The following is a 22198-nucleotide window of genomic DNA, read 5'->3' as shown; positions in this document are numbered from 1 at the left end:
GCTGCAGTTACTGTAGAAAAAGGATGCTGTGAGAAGATGGGTCAAGAAAGAGCTATGTTTGTCATATACACTGCAGTATATTGCAGAGCTGGTTTTTTTTTTTTTTACAGATTTATTTATATACAAGAACTGGGGTACAGGCCAGAGGGGAAGGAGGGTGAGAGGATTCACCAGAGACAGAGAGGGAAGCAGAACAGGCAGACGGATCAAAATACATTGCTGAGGGGAGCAGCGGGCGAGACTGGAGAGGTCTGCCACGCCATGTGGGTACCTCCCTGGTTGGCCAGGAAATTGAACCTGTGCTGCAGAGGCTGCGGACAGCTTCACAGCACTACGCTCAACCTGCTGCGCCACTATTGTAGAGTTTTAATGAACTTTCTTAGAGCTTAATGATATTCAAGAATAACAGGTAATACGATCGAAGGAAAAGTAACATTGCACACTAGCTATATGTGCAGGTCTGTGTATAGGTACTGTTACATTTATTGTCTTGTTGATGTCAAGGTCCTATGAGGAGTTTATGGAAGAAGGTTAATGGAATAAATACAGTTGTTCATTCTGCTCAGCAGATGCACAGGTTCTTTGGGAATGACTTACTCATCCCTTTCCCCAGTAAGTTACTCCTGGAGCAACCATTTTAATAACTTGATAATAGTAATTGTACCTGCCTGCTACCTTCCCCTTCATCTGTGATTGGACCATGTAATGGTGATTACCACTTGCCCCATTCTAAGCCAATTATTCATTCAGCACATACCATTTAGGGGCAGCTAGCTGCAAAAAGGATACAATGGAGAGCAAAACAATCTCAACTCTCTTGAAGTTAGCAGTATATATGAGAAACAGATACTAAACAAACACTCATTTGTAATTAGAAATTGTGAATGTTATAAAGGAAAAGAACAAGGAACCTAATTTATCTTGGGAACCAGGGAGTCCATCTTGGAGGAGAGATTAGTGGAAGTTAGCTAGTTGAAAAAGGAAAAGAATGCAAATGATACATGTAAAACAATTTTGAGGTGAGAGACAGCTTGACAGGTTTGAGAAACTAAAAAAATAAAATTTCCTGGAGTAGATAACGTAAGAGGTTGTGGAAGTGAACAGGAGCCAAGCAAAACCCACATAAAACTTCAGCTAAGACTTGGTTCAAGGGTATGGATTTTAAGTATGTTAGAGAAGGTCATGAAGGTTTTAATCAAGTTAATAACTGGATCAGATCTGATTTTTTTTTTTAAATCAGTCTGGCTTAGAAAGAGTAAGGTAAATCAATCATAATTCTGCCCATTTCTGTATTTATATGGGTCCAGTTCAAGACAACTGCACTAAGCCATGCCACTCGAGCTTTTCCTGGGTCCTAAGTGCCCAGAAGATTAAATAATTTGTTTGCTCTCCGGTGGCTGAAACTCTAAGATGTAAAACTCTGTAACTGTTAATGACCTTGTTTCTTGCCACTTGAACTAGATAAGAGGGACCTCCGGAAGAAAGAGCAATCATTCCTCAGCCCTTTTGTCTAAGATCAAGTGGAAGAAAGAGCAAGAATAAAAGAAAATACATAAAAAGAGTCTTCATTGTATTCAAGTGTCTTTGTCCATGATTCTTAGATTGTGTCTCTTCCTAAGACAACCTTTTTGTATAAACTAGGTGGAAGTGTATTTCTGGTACTTGGCAACCAACCATCTGAGTTCTCTCTTTAAGTAACTTGTACAAGGCCACATGCTAATAAAAATGGTAGAGTTGGAATTTGAATACAAAGTTTAAAGATCCATTTTTTCCTACTACCCTATGCTGTCGAGATTCCACTTCTTACAAGGTAGATGATGGATTTGGTGACTGCTGTTGATGGTGGCAGCAGTGTTTTGTTTTGAGTATATTCAGTAATGTATAGCTTTTTGCCACTCCGTCCTCTGGAGTAACAGTTACTCAAGTCTATTCTAGTACATTAATATTTCTGTATTTACTAGCTCATTGGAAAAGAAAAAAGCAAAAGCTTGTGTGTCGGAGCATGGATTAATTTACTTAATTTCTCTTCCAAAAAATGTGAAGCCTGGTCATATTTTTACATTATGCTACGAAAGTAAGGGTTTTTTGTTCTTGTTTTCCAGTCTTTAATAAAACATCTGTTGGCTTATATCTTACTTTTTTGGATAAATTTTTATTACATATTTTAGAGATTATGGTTTGCCTGACCCTTTGTTTCGTTTTCCTTTAGCCCACCAATAGGTGAAGCCATCTGTCATACTGCAAATGGCATGAGTTTATCTTTTTGATCACTGAGTGATCCATTGTGTATATAGACCCCATCTACTTGATCCATTCAACTGTTTTGGGACATTTAGGTTGTTTCCATATCTTAGCTATTGTGAATAGTGCTGCAGTAAAGATAAGATTGCAGCTTTGGGTTGTTTGCTTTGTTCTTGTTGAGTTATATAAGTTCTTTGAAGATCTTTGATATTAGTCCTTTAACAGTTGTATGGTGTGGAAATATTTTCTCCCTGAATGGTTTATGATTTGAAAAGAGAAATGGGCATGGGTTAAATATAACTTTACCAATATTGATAGAAAATGTGCTAAATACAGGGATGCTTTAATCCATTTTAAAACTCTTATACACTTAACAGAGATGAGGATAGGCTATTGTAAGCATAATGATCTATACATCAATAATATTGAATTTTAAAAAGAAAATTAGGTTAATATTTAAACTTACAGAATGTGGTAATGGTTCCTTCATACAACTTCATTAGAAATTGAGAAAATGTTGGGCCTCCCTGGTGGCTCAGCGGTCGAGCGCTGGGTTGCGAAAGCTGCCGGAAGCCTCTGCAGCGCCCGTTCGATCCCCGGCTGCCGGGTGAGGGTCCCACATGGTGCGCAGACCTCTCCTGCTGCCCGCTGCTCCCTTCAGCAGTGTACTAAATCAGTCTGCCTCTTCTGTTCCCTGCTCTGGCTCTGGTGAATTCTCTCACCCTCCCGCCCTTCTGACTGTACCCAGTGCTTGTATAAATAAATAAATAAATCTTTAAAAAAAAAAAAAAGAAATTGAGAAAACGCAATTTAATGTCTTTTTCAAAAAAATTCTCTTTTCCTAAAAGTGAAGTTTGTGTTTTAATTACTTTCTATGCAGACAGTTCTAAAAGTACTATACAGTTCCTGCTTCCTTAAAACAAAGTGTAGGGAGTAAGATTACTCTAGCACTTAACAAAGCCTTATAGAGAGGGATGTTCAATTAGATTAATTGACTCATTATGAAGAGCTCCTGATACTATAGTTTGCTGAAATACAAAGAATCTGATTATCAAAGGACATAAGATTATTTACCCATGTAAAAATTATCCTACTACATTGCTCACCTATGTTAATTGTGTTTGCTATTTTTACTATCTTCCTCTGTGAAGTTGACGGCTTTCAGTGCTTATGGATCTACTTCTGGCAGCTTCCCCGTCTAATTTGTTGCTTCTGATCTGCTCTCTTAAGAAACCAGATGAGGTTGTATTATATATCACATATATAGGTCTTAGCCTCACCATCCATTCATTAATTCATAAATATTTATTGAGCACCTATTGTGTGCTAGACTGCTAAGTGCACAGTCTCAGTGGAAAACAAAACAAAATCCTTGCTCAAATGGTGCTTATATTCTAGTGGGGTATATAGACAATAAACAATACCTATGTTATATAATGATAGATAGGTATAAGTACTATGAAGGAAAACAAAACAGGGCATAGATAAAGAAAATAGTAGGAGGATCCACTACTTTAAACAGGGTTGAAAGGGAGAGGGAAGGGAGTAGAGACCTGAACACTTCAGAAAAGAAATGCTGAAAATGGTCCTGTGGAGAAACAGAATGACATCTCATGTGGCAGTGTTACTGATAATGTAGTAGTGACACCAATAATAACAGCACCATTTTTTGAGCACCTATGATTGCTACACACTATGCTAGTATATGTGGTGTAATCCTTACAACAACCCCATGAGGAGGTGTAATTTTCAGTTTTATTAGGTGGAAACTAAATTTTAAGCATAGGCTGCTACAGAATCTTTCACAATACTAGCCAAAACTTAATCCCCAGGTTTATACTTACTTCTGACTCAAGCTTCTTTTAGACATAGGGAAATTATGGAATTATTTTGATTTTCTTGTTAGATAGCTAAGCTGTAGATAATTTGTTGGGGTTGGGAGATGGGATTGGTTCCGAAGTTCACCACTGAAGGAGCTGAATGAATTTTTTTGCCAGCAGTTTGCACTCAAAAGGTTACTGAATTGACTAGTGCAGAATCTAGTACTTCACTTTAATTTAAAGGTGTTCTCAAATCCTAAGTGATTTGATAGTTTCTAGAAGTAGAAGTCTAAAGAACCAGTATATTTTCTTTTAAGGGCTAGTGGGGAGTCATGGATGATGAATTTGATTTTTCACGTGTTGAATTTGGGTTAATCAGACACTCTTGTTGCTGTCTGGCAGACTGATGGGACAGGACTAAATATTTCCTAAGATGTTATGGTTGTTCGTGTAAGTAATTTACAGGTGATAGGTTAAGATCTGGAGATTGAGGATTTATGAAGAGGTAAGAATGTACAAAGAACTAGATATAATTGTTGATTCTTGATTTAATATTTACAGAGTGGAATTTAAAAGGAAAGTCAGAAGAGGATGCTGAAGGTGTGAAGAGAGAAGATACTGTGTTGTGTTCTGATATGACTAGTCTGTTGGGACCCAGAGTATAAGGCCTTGTGATCTGGGGTAGTTCTTCTCAAGATGAGTCTGAAATGCTAGTGAGGTGGGAAATAAAACCAAGCCAAAAAATGGTTTTAAAAATAGAGGAGTGTGAAAGACTTACAGGAACTTGGTAAAGACAGATTTTATAATGAGGAGTCAGAGAGGGTAGAACAGAATATTTAAATCAGAAAGGGACATTTCAGAGAAAGAGATCTTGAAGGTTGAACTGTTTGAGTTAGTATAGACCCTTTGATGTGCTTAGTAGTAGAAAGAAAGATGCTAATTACTCTTTCCTCAGAACTGAGGCACTGACAATGGAACCCTCCAAGAGAGCTGGGATACACTTAAAAACCTGTCTCTATTCTATATGCTTCTAACGCTTGCTGCGGGGTCGGCAGGCAGTATATGCAAAGTCATTTGAGGTGTGAATCTTGGAAGGAGGAAAGGAGTTATGTATTACTATTGAGTACTCAATCATAAGTGTATTTTCCTTTCTTGCTAGCAAAAGTAACTTTTATTGTGGTAGCCACCATTTGTGTGCCTCATATATATTGTAGAGCAGTACTAATTTCATAGAATTCATTTTGACTCTCAGGAAAGTATCCATATTTCTTAATGGTGCATACATAAAGGACTTAGTGTCATTCATTAGCATTAAAAAGAAAATGTAAATTTCTTTTTTGTAATGTTATACTAAGTACAGAAAGATGATATTAATGACCTGTCATCAGTTAAAAATGAATTTTAATATATATTTCTTGTAATAGAGTTGGATTTATGAGTTCTGTAACAAATTTTAAATTAATTAAATTCACTTATTAAAAGTCTTATGTGAGAGGTCATGTTAGGAGCAGAAACTGCTGTTTAAAATAGTACTGTAATAACCATATGTCGTCCTTTTTAGGTTAAAATGAAAAATTGTTAAAAAGTGGCTTTAAAATATAGTCTGTTAATATGAAACAGTACTATTTTATATATAGGTCCATGAGGCTAGTACCAAAGGCCATGATTTCCATTTTTTTTTAAGTATTTGGTATGTTATTTAAATGTTCCTAATGCAACAAAATGAAAAACAGGTATTAGTTTTGGTATTTGTCAATTTTATTGATTTTTAAAGTAATCCCCTATACTAGTAATATTGAATTATGAGAGGGTGATGATGTATTGAAAATCATTGTTTATTTTCCTTTTTTGTTTCTATTTGAAACTTTTTACCTACAGCTGCCTCTAAATAATAGGAGAATTATCTATAATTGACTTTAAGGGTGACAGTGAAGCATGTAAGTTCTTTAAGTTAGCTGTAGTTGTATCTCACTTTTAAGAAAATTTAATATGAAATCACTAAAGGAGTGAGCATAGATATGAATAAGAAAAAACATCCAAGGACTAAGTTCTAGAGTACTCTAAGATTTAGAGATACAGAAGTTGAAGTTAAGGTAAGAGGAAAGCCAGGAACCTGTCTTTTGAAAGCCAGATTAAGAAAGTATTTTTAAGGCATGACAACTGTCAGATGAAGTTAAGAGACTGAGTGAGAAAAAGGTCTGAGAATTAACCACTGGTTATAGCAGTTAACTATAGCGTTGGTGAGATGGTTGGGGAAAATGCTGGAAATGAAAGCCTGAATGGGACAAATTCAAGTGAGAATTGGAGGAGAGAAATCAGAGAAGTCATTCAGGAACTTTTGCCATAAAGGAGATCAGAGAGGTCAGGGGGTGGAGGAGTTGAGAAGTGAGACTAAGAGAGGTTTGTTTCTGGTTTTTGCATATATATTTTTAATATGGATGATAGGATAGCATGTGTTTATGCCTATGGAAACAATGCAGTAAAATAAAAAGAAAAACTGTGATGCAGAAGAAAGAATAATTGATCCTATTGCTTAAATAGGATTTGGGAACTAGCCTGGAACTTTGTCACCATGGTGAAATGGTTTCTGCGGAGAAAGTTTTGACTTTGACATAGACAAATTACAAATACCTTATAACGTAACTCCTTACCATTTTATAGTTGTTGATTATGGTTAGTGATGGGATGGGAATTATTAAAGTCATGCCAGTTTTCCATTGTAATAACTGCATTTATTTTCAGGGCAAGAAGAGGATTGTAATACATTGACAGAAGATAGCAAAACTCATTAATCTACCTGAGCTTGCTGAATTTGTACTGTTGTAATATGTTAGTCTTTGAGATATTTTACTTGCATATTTCCATAATTTTGAAAATCTACACTGTGTTGCACATGGAATTTGATGTCTAGTATTACTATCAGGACTTTAAATCATTAATGTGGTAGAATATAAGCATTTTTATTACATGATACAAATTTTGTGTATATGAGAATAGTTAATGCTATTTAAATGGATTTTGAGAGCTTTATTAGAATATAGTTGATGTGCTATATATACAATACAGTATCTTACAATACAATATATTATACAGTTACACAATAATTTTTACTTATGGTTGCATTCCTGAAACTGTCATGATAATGAACCACCAGTTTTCCTAGTCTTCCTTCGTAATCCCTGCATCCTTCCTTATTCTACTCCTTGGACCAACCCCCAACCTCCACTGATACACTTTCACTCTTAGCTTACATTTTCTAGAACTTTACATAAATGGAATTATATAGTGTCTATTTTTTTTTACTTCCCTTAGTATAATGATTATAAAATTCACCCATGTTGTTATGTTATCATTAGTTCATTTTATTACTTCACACTTTTCCATTGTTTGCAGACTATTCTGATGGATAACAATTTGTTACTCATTTTGGTTGTTTTCAGGTTTTGGCTGTTACAATGCAGTGGTTGTGAGCATTCATGTACAAAACATTGTTTGGTTGTATCTTTCATTTCTCCTGAGTAAAAGACATGGAAGTGGAGTGACTGAGTCATATAGTAGTTATATGTTTAACTTTATAAGAAAATGCCTAAGTATTTTTCAAAGTGGTTGTGTCATTTTATATACTCTATTGAAATAAAGTTTGGTTTAGGTTTATAACACTATATATGATTTAGACAATTTTTCATGAGGAGTTCTGTAAGTAGATATATATGCTCCTAAAATCTTGCTTTCTTTATACTGGTTTTCTCACTTAAGTGGAAGCAAGATAGGTTTTTGTTCTCTTTAATGTCATTTAGTTACTTATTCCATATTATAGAAAACATGTTAAATACATGACCATACATTAGTAAATCTCATTACTATTATAAGTCTAAAAATAACAAAATAATGAGTAATCATAATAATAAATAGTAATAATATAATCATGATTCATTTTCTGTGTTTCTGAATTTATATTATCAACCCAGACAATTGATCTCTTAGACAACCTCTGATAAGGCTGAGGAAAGAAGGTGAAGGATGAAAACTATGATAAGTAGTTGTCTTCCTTGTAGAGTACTGAATAGTAAGGTGCCAAAATATCAAGGTCTTGTCAAAAAATCAAAACACCCAGCTGTTACCTTCTTTTCCAACTATTTGTATGATTATAAAGCCCCTTCTAGTAAGGACTGTGAAGAACACAGCTATGAGAACTAGTCCCCATGGCACCAGTCCTCTCTTTGTCCTTCTTAATTCATTTGATCTTTTAAGGAACAATTCAGAAGAGGAGTAAAAACCATGTTCTGAGAAGGTTCAAAATTATATTTTGTATTATACCTGTCAGATATAATTACGTTGTTTTTCTAAGAATTATCTCCTAATATCAAGAAAGACGTGGTTGAGAGAGATATTTAGGAAAGCATTTCTAGGCAGAGTTAATTTAAATAATCTTCCCAATAGTATATTATATTTTTTATTTTAATATTTTATCTGAAGGTACAAAGAAATTAATTGCTTTACACTGAGACTGAAATAATTTTGCCTTCAATAAGGGACCAATAATTGCTATTATAACATTAAGATAATTAAAGTTGTCTGTAAAGACCACCAATTGAGACTTTCTTGCACTTAATGACTAATCTATTATAAACAAATACCAGTCTTAAAAACACAACTCTAGAATAAGTATATTTACACTAAGTACAGATAAAAAAGTACAAGAAACTCATTGGCTGCATTATATACTATATGGATGAAAAGTAAATTTGACTTTATAGTGGAGGTCTATATAAATAAACAAAAACTTAGCCTTTTATTCCTGTATATATGCGTAGATTAGAATAATTCTATTCCATTGATTTCTGCTTTCATCTGTATTATTTCCAATCTTTTGCAAGTTCTAAATTTTGTGTTTTCTTGCTGTAAAAGTTGTTGAGGGCTTTCAGTTGAGACCTTTCTTTCATAATGTAGACATTTTACTGCTGTAAATTTCTCTCAGTTCTGCGTGGACTGCTTCCCTCAAATTTCAGTATGTTGTTTTCACTCAGTTTAAATTTACATTAACGTTTTTTATTCTCTTTTGACTTAGGGTTATATAGAAATGTTTTTAGTTTACAAATATTTGAGAATTTTCCAGGTATCTTTCTGATATTGATTTTCTTATTTAATTAGATTGTATTCAGAAAACATACTTTGTAGAACTTTAAATTCTTTTAAATTTATTCTCACTTGTTTTATGGCTTATAATATAGTCTCTGTAAATGTTATTTGTACACTTTGAAAAATGTGTATTCTGCTGTCTTGGGATAGAATGTTCTATAAAATTCTATTAGGTCAAATTGTTTATGGTGTCTTTCAAGATCTCTATGTGCTTATTGATTTTCTGTCTACTTGTTCTATCAATTATTGAAGAAGAGATGTTGAAATTTCTGACTATAGCTCTTTTTCTTGCACTTACATTTCTTTTTATTGTGTAGCTATTTGTAAAGTGCATAAACATTTTAGATATGTCTTCTTGATGAATTGGCTCCATTATTATTATGAATGATCCTTTATCTCTGGTAATATTCTTTCTCTAAAATCAATTTTGTCTGATATTAATATAGTCACTCCAACTTTTTTTTTTCCAATAGCCTGGTGTATCTTTTTTTTTTTTTTTTAAGGATTTATTTATTTTTATACAAAAGCTGGGTACAGGCCAGAGGCATGGGAGGGTGAGAGGATTCACCAGAGAGAGCGGGCAACAGAACAGGCAGATGACAGAAATACACTGCTGAGGGGAGCAGCAGGCGAGACAGGGTCTGCCTCGCCATGTGGGATTCTCACCGGTCAGCTGGGATCAAACCCACACTGTCGAGGCTGCGGACAGCTTCATAGCACGGCGTTCAACCCAGTGCACCACTGGGGAGGCCCTGGTGTATCTTTTTTACTTACAACTAACCTATTTCTGTTTTCATGTTTAAAGCAGATTATGTAGGCAGCATGTGGGTCAGTCTTGCTTTTTTAATCCCCGCTCATCATCTCTGCCTTTTAACTGGCGTGTTGAGATCATTTATGGTTAATGTGATTTTTTAAAAAAATTTTATTCCTAGCTTTTTTTTTTGATTGCTGAACTGACTTTAATAACATGACATAAAGCCCCTGCCCTTGAGTAAAACTGTGATGCAAAATACACAAGGAACACTGTCTTTTAAAAAGTATAAAATAAATAAGCAGGATGTCAAAATAGGCAAGTTTCCATTAAATAAAATGAGTTTTTTAAAAAGAAAGTTTACTTTCCATATCATTTGAAGAAGGGAAATTATCATTTTAACAATATTCAAGTTTATTAAACAAATTTAAAAAGTATTAAAAAAAAGTTTAACTCTCATTAGCTTCAAGGTTTATGTTGCTCCCAAATTTTGCATATAACTGAACTTTGAAATCTAACACCCGCTGAATTGATTCCACTCTGGATTTTTTTTTTTTTTTTTAAAAACACTTTTTATTTTATTTATTTATTTATTTATTTTATTCTGGGTACAGTCAGAAGCGCAGGAGGGTGAGAGAATTCACCAGAGCCAGAGCGGAGAGCAGAACAGGCAGAGTGACAAAGTACACTGCTGAGGGGAGCAGCGGGCGGCAGGAGAGGTCTGCGCGCCATGTGGGACCCTCGCCGGGTGGCCGGGGATCGAACCGGCGCTGCAGAGGCCGCGGGCAGCTTCGCAGCCCAGCGCTCAACCGCTGCGCCACCAGGGGAGGCCCATGAATTGATTCCACTCTGGATTCTAAGGCGTCAATTTCTTCTTGAAAATTTTTCTTTGCTTCTTCTAACATGTCTTGTGTTTCTTCTGGAGAATGACTAATGAACACATCACCGATTTGACAAGGTATCATTAGGCAGTCGTCATCCGCAAGCATGATGTCCTCACAGGCATCTTCTAAATTCTGTAGTTGTTTCTTTTTTACGTCTATTTCTAACTTTAGCTCTGTGATTCTACTTGTATTCCTGGCAAATTTGTTTATTTTGCTGGTCTTCAAAAGTAACATCGACATCTTCTGCAGCCGCCTTCTTCATGGTGGCCGCCATCTTGGGACTGCACCAGGGCGCGGGTGGGGGGCGCAGCGGCGCCTGGTCCCCGGGGCCCCCGCGCGCGAGCCCTGCCAGCCCAGGACGCCTGCGCAGCGCCTCCCGATCCCCGCCTGAGAGCCCCGCCCTTATCCCTAGCTTTTTAATTCTTTTTTTTTTTTAAAGATTTTTTTTTTTAAGAGATTTATTTATTTATGCATACAAGACCTGGGGTACAGGCCAGAAGTGGTGGGGGTGAGAAGCTTCACCAGACACAGAGTGGGGAACAGAACAGGCAGATCGACTGAAACACATTGTTGAGGGGAGCAGTGGCGAATCAGGAGAGGTCTGCCATGCCCTGGCTGGGGATTGAACTCGTGCTGCAGAGGCTGTGGCTTGCTTCATAGGTTGCGTCTTAACCCCTTGCACCACCAGGGAGGCCCTAATGTGATTATTGATGCAGAGTTTAAATCTGCCATTTTCTCTTTGTCTTGACTGTTGATCTCTCTCTCTTTTTTTTGTCTTTTGGAGTGAATATTTTTTAATGATTCCATTTTGTTTCCTTTAATAGTTATAACTTAATAATTACAACTCTTTGTTGTGATATTCTAATGTTTGCTTTAGAGTTTATATTATACATGTATAACTTATAGTTTACTTTCAGGTGAAATGGTGAGTTTTTCACTAATTTTCTAGCTTTCAATTGAGAATGTAGTACTATGTCACTTAAGGCTGGTAACTTACTTGGACTTGGGAGTTGGATCCACGTGAATTTGAATCCTAGCGTGCTGGTTACTTGCTGTAGGATTGCTGATTCTCTTCCCAACTGTAAACTGGAGTCAAATTGGTTCATAGTTATTTGTGACAGAAGCATTTAAAATGCTAACTGACACACAGTAAAGCACTTTGATTGGTAGCTACTTTTATTTAAAGACCATGTTGATGTTCATATCTTGCAGATTCTAGCTATCTTGGCATCATTCTGCTTCTTACACCACCCAAAAGTACTTATTACTTTTTTAGATTAGTTACTGGTCTCCTACTCTTCTGCTTTTACCAATTTTAATCAGTCCTCCTGCCAAATTAACCTTTCTCCAATGTAACGCCAATCATATCACATCATTTCTGTGTTCAAAACTATTTCCACCTGATTGCTCATTTTCTCAGAATTAAGGGCAGACTCTTCTTTCTGACAAGTAACATGACTATAGTTGTCTCCAATTTGTATTTTCATTCTTTTTTCCCTCTGTTCTTAATTTTAACTCTATATAGTTTAGTCAAACTGCATTTTTCTTTCTTCCCCAAATATGTATTATAATTTGATGTCTCTGAATTTCTTGTAGCTGTTTTGTATGTCTGTGAAAAGTTTTGAGAGCAAGTATGTCTGAAAAAAAAAATAACCTTTGTACCAGTGTTCACCTGTTGTAATGCTTTGCATCTTTGAAGGCTCTCATCAAATACCATATTTCATGAAACTTTTCCTGATACCTAGCTGGTTGTGATCTTTACAGCTGCTGCGTTTCTGCAATCAGCCTATGCTTTTCTTACATCACTGGCCTTGTACTACCTTGGGTTATACAGGTCTAGATTCCTCGTTAGAGTTCTCATGCCAAAAAGACTGAAAACTAGAAGGCTTATTCTTTTTTTTTTTTTTTTTTTAAACTCATTTAGTGGCTCTGGTGGGCAGAGTAATATCCCCCAAAGGTGGTCAGAACGTAATCCCTGGGACCTGTGAATATTTTATCATACTTTGCAAAGATGACTCTGTAGAGGTGAATAAATTAAGGCCCTCGAAATGAGAACATTGACCTGGATTATCCAATTGGGCTTAATATAATCAGTGAGGATTTTTATAAGGGAATGAAATGAGTGCCAGAGAAGGTACGATGGCAGAAGTGATGGGTAAAGGTGATGGGCTTGCTTGCCGTGAAAGTGAAAGAAGGCAAGGAGCCTAGGAGTGTGGACAGTCTCAGAACACTGAAAAAGCAAAGAACAGATTCTCCCATCCATCCTGTAGATAGAAACCAGTCCTGAAGATATGTTGGCTTTAGCCTAATGAAACTTCTGATTCCAGAAGTAAGATGATATGTACTAAGCAAACCACTAAGTTTGTGATAATTTGTATAATGGTGGTTTCAAACTAATGAAGTGATAAACCCTGACTGAACTGAATTGAGGCTATTTATAGCCTTTAATTATGCCTGTTAGTGTGAATATTCAGGTATTTCACTATAGAAATTTCGCTATAGAAATAATGTTTGTCATATGATGCTGATCTAGCCTTTGATGAATGGGTTTTTCATAAACAGTATATATCTGAAACAGTATATATCTGACATCTGAAAGATTCTGTATTCTAAAATACCTGTCTCTAAGAATTTCAAAAAGAAGGGTACTAAATCTGTCTCTTTCCCACTACAAAATTATAAGGTATGTGAGGGCAGAAACTGAGAGTTATTGTTTATCTCTGTGTCTCCCAGTATAATGACTGATAAGTAATAAGTGTGAAAATATAATGAATTGACCTTAAGTTTCTGTATCCACTGTGGAATCTATAAACCTGTGGGAGGTATGGGAGCTTCCCAGATCACCTCAGATCCTAGGGAGAGAGATAAGACATGTATTGGCTCATGATGAGCATAATAGCATAAGTGACACAAATATTTTAAGAATAGGACTGAAGCAATCTGCAAAAGTTCCACCAAAGTGGTTATTTTTTTTTAGTTCTAACAATGACTACCATTTGTATACCACCTAATGTGGATTATTAAATTCCCACAAAAACCATATGATTAAACAGATGCTTAGAGATGTTTAGTAATTCTCAACAGTAAAGGTGAAAAGTTTGAGACTGGGTCATTCTTTGAGGAAAGAATGTCATGCAGGGGCCTCCATGGTGGCACAAGGGGTTAAGTCTCAGCACTAGTAAGCTATTGCCAGCCACTGCAGCATGAGTTCAAGCCCCGGCTGGCCAGGGAGCAACCCACATGGCATAGCAGACCTCTCCTGTCTCACCTGCTGCTCCCCTCAGCAGTGTATTTCAGTAGATCTGCCTGTTCTGCTCCCCACTCTGTCTCTGGTGAATCCTCTCACCTCCCACACCTCAGGCCTACATCCAGCTCTTGTATACATAAATAAATCTTAAAAAAAAAAAAAAAAAGGCAGGCAATGCAATGGTAGGCACAGAATATTTTAGAATTCTCTTTTCTTTGTAAATATAGCTCCATAATGTAGTCAATCTAAAATATAATTATTTGTAGATTAAAATGTTAACTGTTAGTCTCTCTAGTTGTAGGGATTTGGAATGATTTTAATTTCACATATGTGAACATTTTTCAAATTTTCTTCAAGAAATGCATCTTGTCAGTGTAGTGGGCAACAATAAATATTATTTTACAAGATTAAAAGACAGGTGTGTTGTTTCTGATTATAGTCGTGAAAACATTTGATGCTAACTACTATTTAATATGTTCTTTTTTAATTAGTGAGCTACCTAAATTTAGTTCATTATACCAGTTTCTATATCATACAGACATGTAATTCCACTTTAAGTAACTGACCTTAGAAATTCCTTCTTTTTAACTGCCTGCAAACAACCATTAGTAGAAAATTTGTTTCAACATAGTTATTGCTTTTATGCCAGAAGCAGTATAATTCTGTCTTTGGAATTACACTGTACTGAGTTTGGAAATTAGTGGATAAATTCCACTTCTATATATTTTAACAACCTCATATTTAACCTGAAAAGTGCTCCTGCAGAGAAAACCATATTACAAAAAGTCATACTAGCAGTGATATGATTATCCCTGTGTTTCCAAACAGCAAACCACTAATCCTGGATCCTCTGTGCACATAGGAAGTAGGTTTTATTTGTTGGATAATTAATAAGATAAAATGATGGTAACACCAGGTACTTATTTTTAAGTAATAAATTTTATTTTCATGTTGCATTTTGCTCCTGGAGATCTTTTCATTTTCATTCCTGTGGTGAATTCAGTTTTTTCCCATCTTCTTTCACTGTCTGTTACTGTTCGAGAACAACCAATATGGTGCCATACAAAAGGCAAATGGTGATTATTTTTCAAAAGTATTCAACTGGGGGCCTCCCCGCTGGCGCAGCGGTTGAGCGCTGGGTTGCGAAGCTGCCCACAGCCTCTGTGTCGCCGGTTCAATCCCCAGCTGCTCCCCGGCCACTGGAGGAGGGTCCCACATGGCGCGCAGACCTCTCCTGCCGCCCACTGCTCCCCTCAGCAGTGTACTTCAGTCCTTCTGCCTGCTCTGCTCCCCGCTCTGGCTCTGGTGAATTCTCTCACCCTCCTACGCTTCTGACTATACCCAGTGTTTGCATAAATAAATCTTAAAAAAAAAAAAAAAGTATTCAACTGTAGCAAGCAGAATGTTAAGTTTTGGGACAGCGATGACTGAAATGTAGTTTGTAATCATGGTAATTACAGCCTAGTATGAAGATAAAACAAACAAACTAGTAAATATACATATGTAAATTGAAAATGTGCTATAAAGGGAAACCAGTAGGATTCTGTAATAGGTTAATAGGTATGAAAGTCCTTTTGAGCCTTGAAAAATGAAAAGGAGCCAGTGATGCCAAGAGGAAATAATGCATAAAAAGGCCCCACAGAGGAAGAGCTTGGTATAATAGGGAAGAGAGCAATGTGAGTGGAACAGTGCAAAGGGCTCAAGGTGAGGATGGAAAGGTAAGCAAGACATCTAGGCTGTGGTGAAGGGATTGCATTTAGGATAGAGAAACTATAGTGAAGGGTTTTAAGCAGGAGAAATAACATGATGAGACTTATATTTTAAAGCTATCACTAATTCCTCAATAAGAGAAGAGAGACCAAAAGGTGTCAGTAATAGTCTAAGCGAGGGATGATAGCAACTCGAGATAAGGTTGTATTAATGGGCATGGAGAATAATGGATAGACTTGATAATATTTTGAAGGTAAAGTCAATGAAGTGGTGGGGGTAAAAGTGGGTGATGAGTAGAGGGACAATCAAAATGACTGACAGATTTCTGATTTGGATAATTAAATGTGTATTTGAAAGTATCTTAATATATCTAGTGATTTGATTTATTGTGGTTGGTATTTTTATTAGCTATTCCAGCATTTTAATATAAAAAGGAATTATTTCCATTAAAATAATAGATCCCATCTACCACATGACCCAACAATTCCACTCTTAGGAATCTATCCAAAGAGCATAAAAGTGCTAATTTGAAAGGAAACCTGCACTCTTATGCTTACAACAACACTATTTACAATAGCTAAGATATGGAAACGACCTAAATGCCCCAGAACAGATAGGGGATCAAGAAGAGATGGTATATATATAGAGAGAGACTAGAATCCAACTCAGTGATCAAAAAAGATAAACTCATGCCATTTGTGGAAACTTGGATAGAATTGGAAGGGGTTATTTTAAGTGAAATAAACCAGAAGGAGAAAGAAAAATACCATATGGTTTCACTTATATGTGGAATATAGAGAAACCAAACAAAGGACCAGACAAAGACAAACTTTAAGACAGACCCTTGAAAGCAGACTGTAGATCTGAGGCATTCAGGAGGGGAGAGAAAGTAGGGGTGAAGGAAACTCAGTGGTGTTGTAAACAACTTGTTTAAGTTGATCATAGGCAACGTGTTAGGCTCAGTAGACTGTGCCAAACTAGTCAAGGAAACTTGACTTAAACTTACATCTCAAATTATAAGATAATATTTTGTTATGCAGTATTAGAGGCTACTTTGTGGAGGTATTATAGAACCACTAGAATCTTAAAATTTCTAGACAACATATGATGATCTAGTGGAAAAACCCATGAAATGGGCAGGATCTAGATAACCCAATTTCCAATTTTGACTCTGCTGTGTATAAGTAATAGTATTTTAGCTAGTATTTTAATTAGCCTAGCTAGGCTAATTAGCTAGACTAGCTACCTAAACTTCAGTTTCAGCACATGTAAAGTAGGAATAGCTTCTCTCATGATAGGACTTTTATAATGATTTACTGAAATGAATAAATTCATAACAGCATGCACAGATCTATGTATATAGCATTTAGCAAAGCATCTGGCACAAAATAAGAATTTTCTTTCTCTAAAAGACCTTAAAAGAATACACAACGGGGGGTGTTGCAGAATTGACCCCACTAAGCTGCTCTTGGACTCCTAAAGTCTTGACTTGCCACTTTACCACTTGGTAAAAGTGGTTTTATGAGTTTTGAGTCTGGTCCTTAAGAGACAGGCCTTCTGTGTTTCCATATATAATCAAACCTAGGCTAGCCAGCTAGATGACAGGAGATCAGTTCAAAATAACTGATTCAACGCAGTAGAGTCATCTTAGACCAGCCAGTCCCCACTCTCCATGGCAGCTGGCTGCAGGCACGTGAGTGAGCCTGACCAAGTTAGCAGAACTGCCCATCTGAGCTTTGCCAATATTGTTGACTCAGAATTGGTTTATTTTAAGCTATTAATTTTGAAATGGTTTGTTATATAACCAAAGCCACCTGATAAGCTCAGTCTCCTTAATAACTTACAAATTATAGAAAAATAGCATTTATTGCAATGCTGTTATTTGCCAGGTATTTACATTTTTTTTTAATATTTTTTTGTTTCTAATCCTTCAAACAACACATAATCATCACACAATATCTCCCTTATATCACATTGACCTGAAATCTGCTGACTCCTGTGCCACTTTGCCTCTCAAATGAATTATTTAGAAATGTTTTGTCAACTACTTTAAGGTGTTTCTATAGGTCATTGTATAGGAAAGAAATGCCTATTTCCATAGGCAATATATATTCACTCAGAGTAGATGTTAAAACGGGGATATAAGGAGGCTAGATTGACATGCAGACCCCTGAGTCATAGTGCTTTTTACAGGTAGATAAGGCTTTCTAGCAAGTTGTTCAGGATGCAATAAAAACTTCAGTGAGCAGTTCTTCACTGTTCGTATTGCATTCTTATTACCTAATAAAAGATTTGAGTTTGTCACTATCTTGTGAGAAGTTGTCCGTTGAGGCAGAATTTTGTGCCATGTTACTTTATAGGTGATAAACCTTCCCAGTGTCTTCTCATATGTGCCTGCTTTCAAATAAAATACCCATCTAGTGGTTGTGATCAGATTAGTGATTTTGATTTAATTGAAGATAAAATAGTACAACTCATTAGTTTTACTCTATGCAAAAAAATAATTTCATTTTTTTAGAAAAGGATTGTAGACTTGCTAACCTCTCACGGGATAAAAAAGCCATGCCAAACCGTAGTGACTTAACCATTTTGTTTATGATGCCATAGACCAGCAGTTTGGGCTGTCAAGGTCACTCATTTTACTGCAGTTATCTTGTACACCTCGTGGGCGCAAGAGGACCTCATTCATGTATTTGACAGTTGGTTCTATTCTGGATATTGACTAGGCTATGTTTCTACAGACTTACTCAGTTTATCTGTGGAAGAACTCTTGTAGGAGATAGAAGATCTCTTGAGGCCTAGACTTAGAAATCTCACACTGTTACTTAACCCCAGAGGATATTGTCAAAACAAGTAGTAAAACCAAACCACACATAGGGAAACAATATATTAAGAAGTTGCAAAGAATTTGTGGCTGTTTTTAATCTACCATAGGTCCTGAGGCACTTAAAGATTGCATAAAGTGGACAGTATATATGGGTAACAATGTACAATTATTTATGAAAATTAGCACACCAAATTGGCTTGGATTGTTTGGCAGAGCAAACAAGGGAGTCATATCCTTGGGAGAACGTGGGTAGTGATAAGAGGATGGAGACTATGGTTTTTACTATTCTGAAATGGCATAGGGTAGCCCAGAGAAGTGTTATTTGCAAGTAATAGAGCCTCACAAAAGAATAATTTCACAGTTTTTTATTTTTTTATTAAGATTACATGCAAGTGAACTTTTAGTTTGAAAACTGAATCTCCTTTTTTCTATCCATCTTTATCTTTTGATACAAAAAATGGTGGTGGAAGTGTATCACTACCTTCTCACTTTAAAGCCTCTGAGATAATGTAATTGAGTGGACTTTCTGACTACTAAGAGTATAGATACAAGTGTTAGGGATAGAAAAGGTTTGTGCACACCCCTCCAGAGGAGCACCGCTGCATTTCTGTAATACCATAGTCCAGCTGTTGCTGTCACCGTTTCAAGGACCAGATAAGGTCTGGCAAGTCTGAGAGGCCTGGGAAGAGTCTTACAGGTTCCCCCTACCTCCCTTATTGAAAAGAGGGTAGGAGGGTTAGTTACAATTAGTCTTGAAATCAGGAAGAGTGATGGGTGCAAGATATTATGCATAATTAAGAGGGACCCCTCCCCACCTAGAAAAGGAAAAAAAACCTTAAAAACCCTACAGTGTTATTGCTCAGTGTAGCTCTTATACTCTCTGAGACTGCTGACTGCCTCTTGCAGTGTTCTGTCCTGTTGCTTCCTAATAAACTTTATGGCTGGCTTCATTCTGGTGCTTCATGAAATTCTTTATTTTTTTTTTAATTTTATTTTTATATTCCCCATGCAATCGCAACCCCCTTATTTTGACCCCAACCCCTTCTTTCCCCGCCCCCACCCATAGTGTGTCTCTGGTTCATAGTTGTTTGTTGATTTTGATTTTTCTTTCTTATAGCTATTCTTTTTCCTGGTCCCTTATTTAGGTTTTCTAGAATCCTGCTATGAGTGAGACCATCCGGTATTTTTCTTTTTCTTTCTGGCTTATTTTGCTGAGCATGATCCCTTCCAGCTCCATCCATGTTGCTGCAAATTGCATGTGTTTATCTTTTCTGAATGCTGAGTAATATTCCATGGTGTATATGTACCACATCTTCTTGATCCAGTCATCTATTTTTGGGCATTTGGGTTGTTTCCAAAGCCTAGCTATTGTAAATAGTGCTGCTATAAACATAGGGGTGCAGGTGCTCTTTGGAATTGATGTTTCTGAGTCCTTTGGGTAAATACCTAGGAGTGGAATTGCTGGATCATAAGGAAGCTCTATCTTTAGTAGGTTGAGGAATCTCCACACAGCTCTCCATAGTGACTGGACCAGTTTGCACTCCCACCAGCAGTGCAGGAGAGTTCCTTTCTCTCCACATCCTCGCCAACATTTGTTGTTGCTAGTTTTTTTAATATGTGCCATTCTCACCTTCATTTTGATTTGCATTTCCCTGATTGCAAGTGATGTTGAACATTTTTTCATATGCATGAAATTCTTTATTGAGAGACGCCAAGGACCCTTAGTTGTCGTGATCACAATACAAAAATAAATGACTAAGATGAATCTGCATTTTAATACCAGAATTGCTTTTTGTGTTATAATAAGGAACATAGAGTTGAACTTTGCCCCTGGTTCCTGGCACAGAGCTCTTAAAACTTTTGTATCTTGGAGTTTCAGTGTCTTTTTGCTAGTGTGATGACTGATGTAGACAAATTTTACAGATTAAGTACAACTAACAATATTTTTGCTAGTGACTGGGATTCCTAGATAGCTTCAGGATTGGGGGGGCGGGGTGGCCAGAAACATTAGAAGCTTGGAGCTTTCAGCTTTACTTCCTATCCTCCAATAAGGGGAGACAAGCCGGAGATTGAGCTAATCACCATTGGTTAGTGATTTAATCAATTGTGTGTGTGTGATGAAATCTCCACAAAATCTCCTAAATTATGAGACTTGGAGACCTTACATATTAGTGAACACATTGGGGTTGTGGAAGGGTGACAGGTCCAGAAAGTCTTCAAAATTATGCATTGACACCCATCCCATGCTCTAGTGTTTCTTTCATTTGACTGTTTCTGACTTGTATCCTTTATAATATACCAGTAATCATAAAGTACCTTCATGAGTTCCATGAGTCATTCTAGCAAATGATCAAACCTGAGGAGGAGAGTTATGGGAACTGTGGATTTATAGCCTGCTGGTGAGAAGTATGGGAAACCTGGTGCTACTGACTGGGGCATCCGAAGTGGGGGCAATCTTGTGTGAAAGAACCAGTGAAATTGAGTTTCTAGTGGGTAATTACTGTCAGAATTGAACTGACTTGTAAGACACCCAGGTGGTGTCCGCAGAGAGTTGAAGAATTGCTTGGTGTAGAAAATCCATTCATTTGTTGGTCAGAAGTGCAGTGTGAGTAAAAACAGATCATAGTTCTTCTGTTCTGCTGAGTCTTAAAAACTACCAACCAAATTATTGATGATGTTAAAGACCACGTGAAGATTCAGCAAAGCACTTTTCTGCAAGCATGTACATAATGGATTCTGTGAGCATTCAAAATAATAGTTCATAAAAGTGAAGGAGGCAGAAACCCAGAATACCCTTTATTCAAATATTTTCCTGTAAAATGAAGGAAAGTAAAATTAAGATAGGGTAACCTTTTTTTTTATTATAAATTTTATTTTTATATTCCCCATACAATTGCAACCCCCTTATTTTGACCCCAATCCCTCCCCTCCCGCCCCCGACCCCCCATAGAGTGTCTCTGGTTCATAGTTTTTTGTTGATTTTGATTTTCACTTTCTCATAGTTATTCATTTTCCTGGTCCGATAGGGTAACCTTTTATCTTCTTTCTTAATGCAGGCATTTATTACTAAGTCTCCCACTTAGAACTGCTTTTGCTGCACCCCATCCATTTTGGTATCTTTTGTTTTCATCTTTGTTTGTCTTAAGATATTTTCTAGTTTCCTATTTGATTTCTTCTTTGACCCATTGGTCATTCAGGAGTTTTTTAAAAGCTCTACTTGTTATAATTATTTTACTCTTCACAAAAAATCTTGAGGTAGGTGGTGTTATCCCCATGTTAAAGACAAGCATTGAAATATAAGGAGTCTCGGGCCTCCCCGGTGGCGCAATGGTTGAGCGCTGGGTTGCGAAGCTGCCCGCAGCCTCTGCAGCACCAGTTCCATCCCCGGCTGCTCCCCGGCCACCGGAGGAGGGTCCCGCATGGCGCGCAGACCTCTCCTGCCGCCCGCTGCTCCCCTCAGCAGTGTACTTCGCCCCTTCTTCCTGCTCTGCTCCCCGCTCTGGCTCTGATGAATTCTCTCACCCTCCTGCGCTTCTGACTGTACCCAGTGCTTGTATGAATAAATAAATAAATCTTCTA

The 22198-nt window shown here is 36.8% G+C and overlaps 1 protein-coding gene and 1 pseudogene across 1 annotated transcript in view; one reads left to right on the top strand and one right to left on the bottom strand.

Moving 5' to 3' along the window:
- Positions 1 to 22198, top strand: part of WASF1 (WASP family member 1) — a 53879-nt gene that overhangs the window by 5420 nt on the left and 26261 nt on the right.
- On the bottom strand, positions 10401 to 11121 carry LOC119252774 (prefoldin subunit 4-like; annotated as a pseudogene).

This window comes from Talpa occidentalis, unplaced genomic scaffold, assembly GCF_014898055.3.
Source record: "Talpa occidentalis isolate TD23 unplaced genomic scaffold, MPIMG_talOcc4v2.1 talOcc4.2, whole genome shotgun sequence".
Classification (NCBI taxonomy): Eukaryota; Metazoa; Chordata; class Mammalia; order Eulipotyphla; family Talpidae; genus Talpa; species Talpa occidentalis.
Note: the sequence above shows the minus strand (reverse complement) of the source record. Positions and strands in the feature narration are given on the sequence as shown.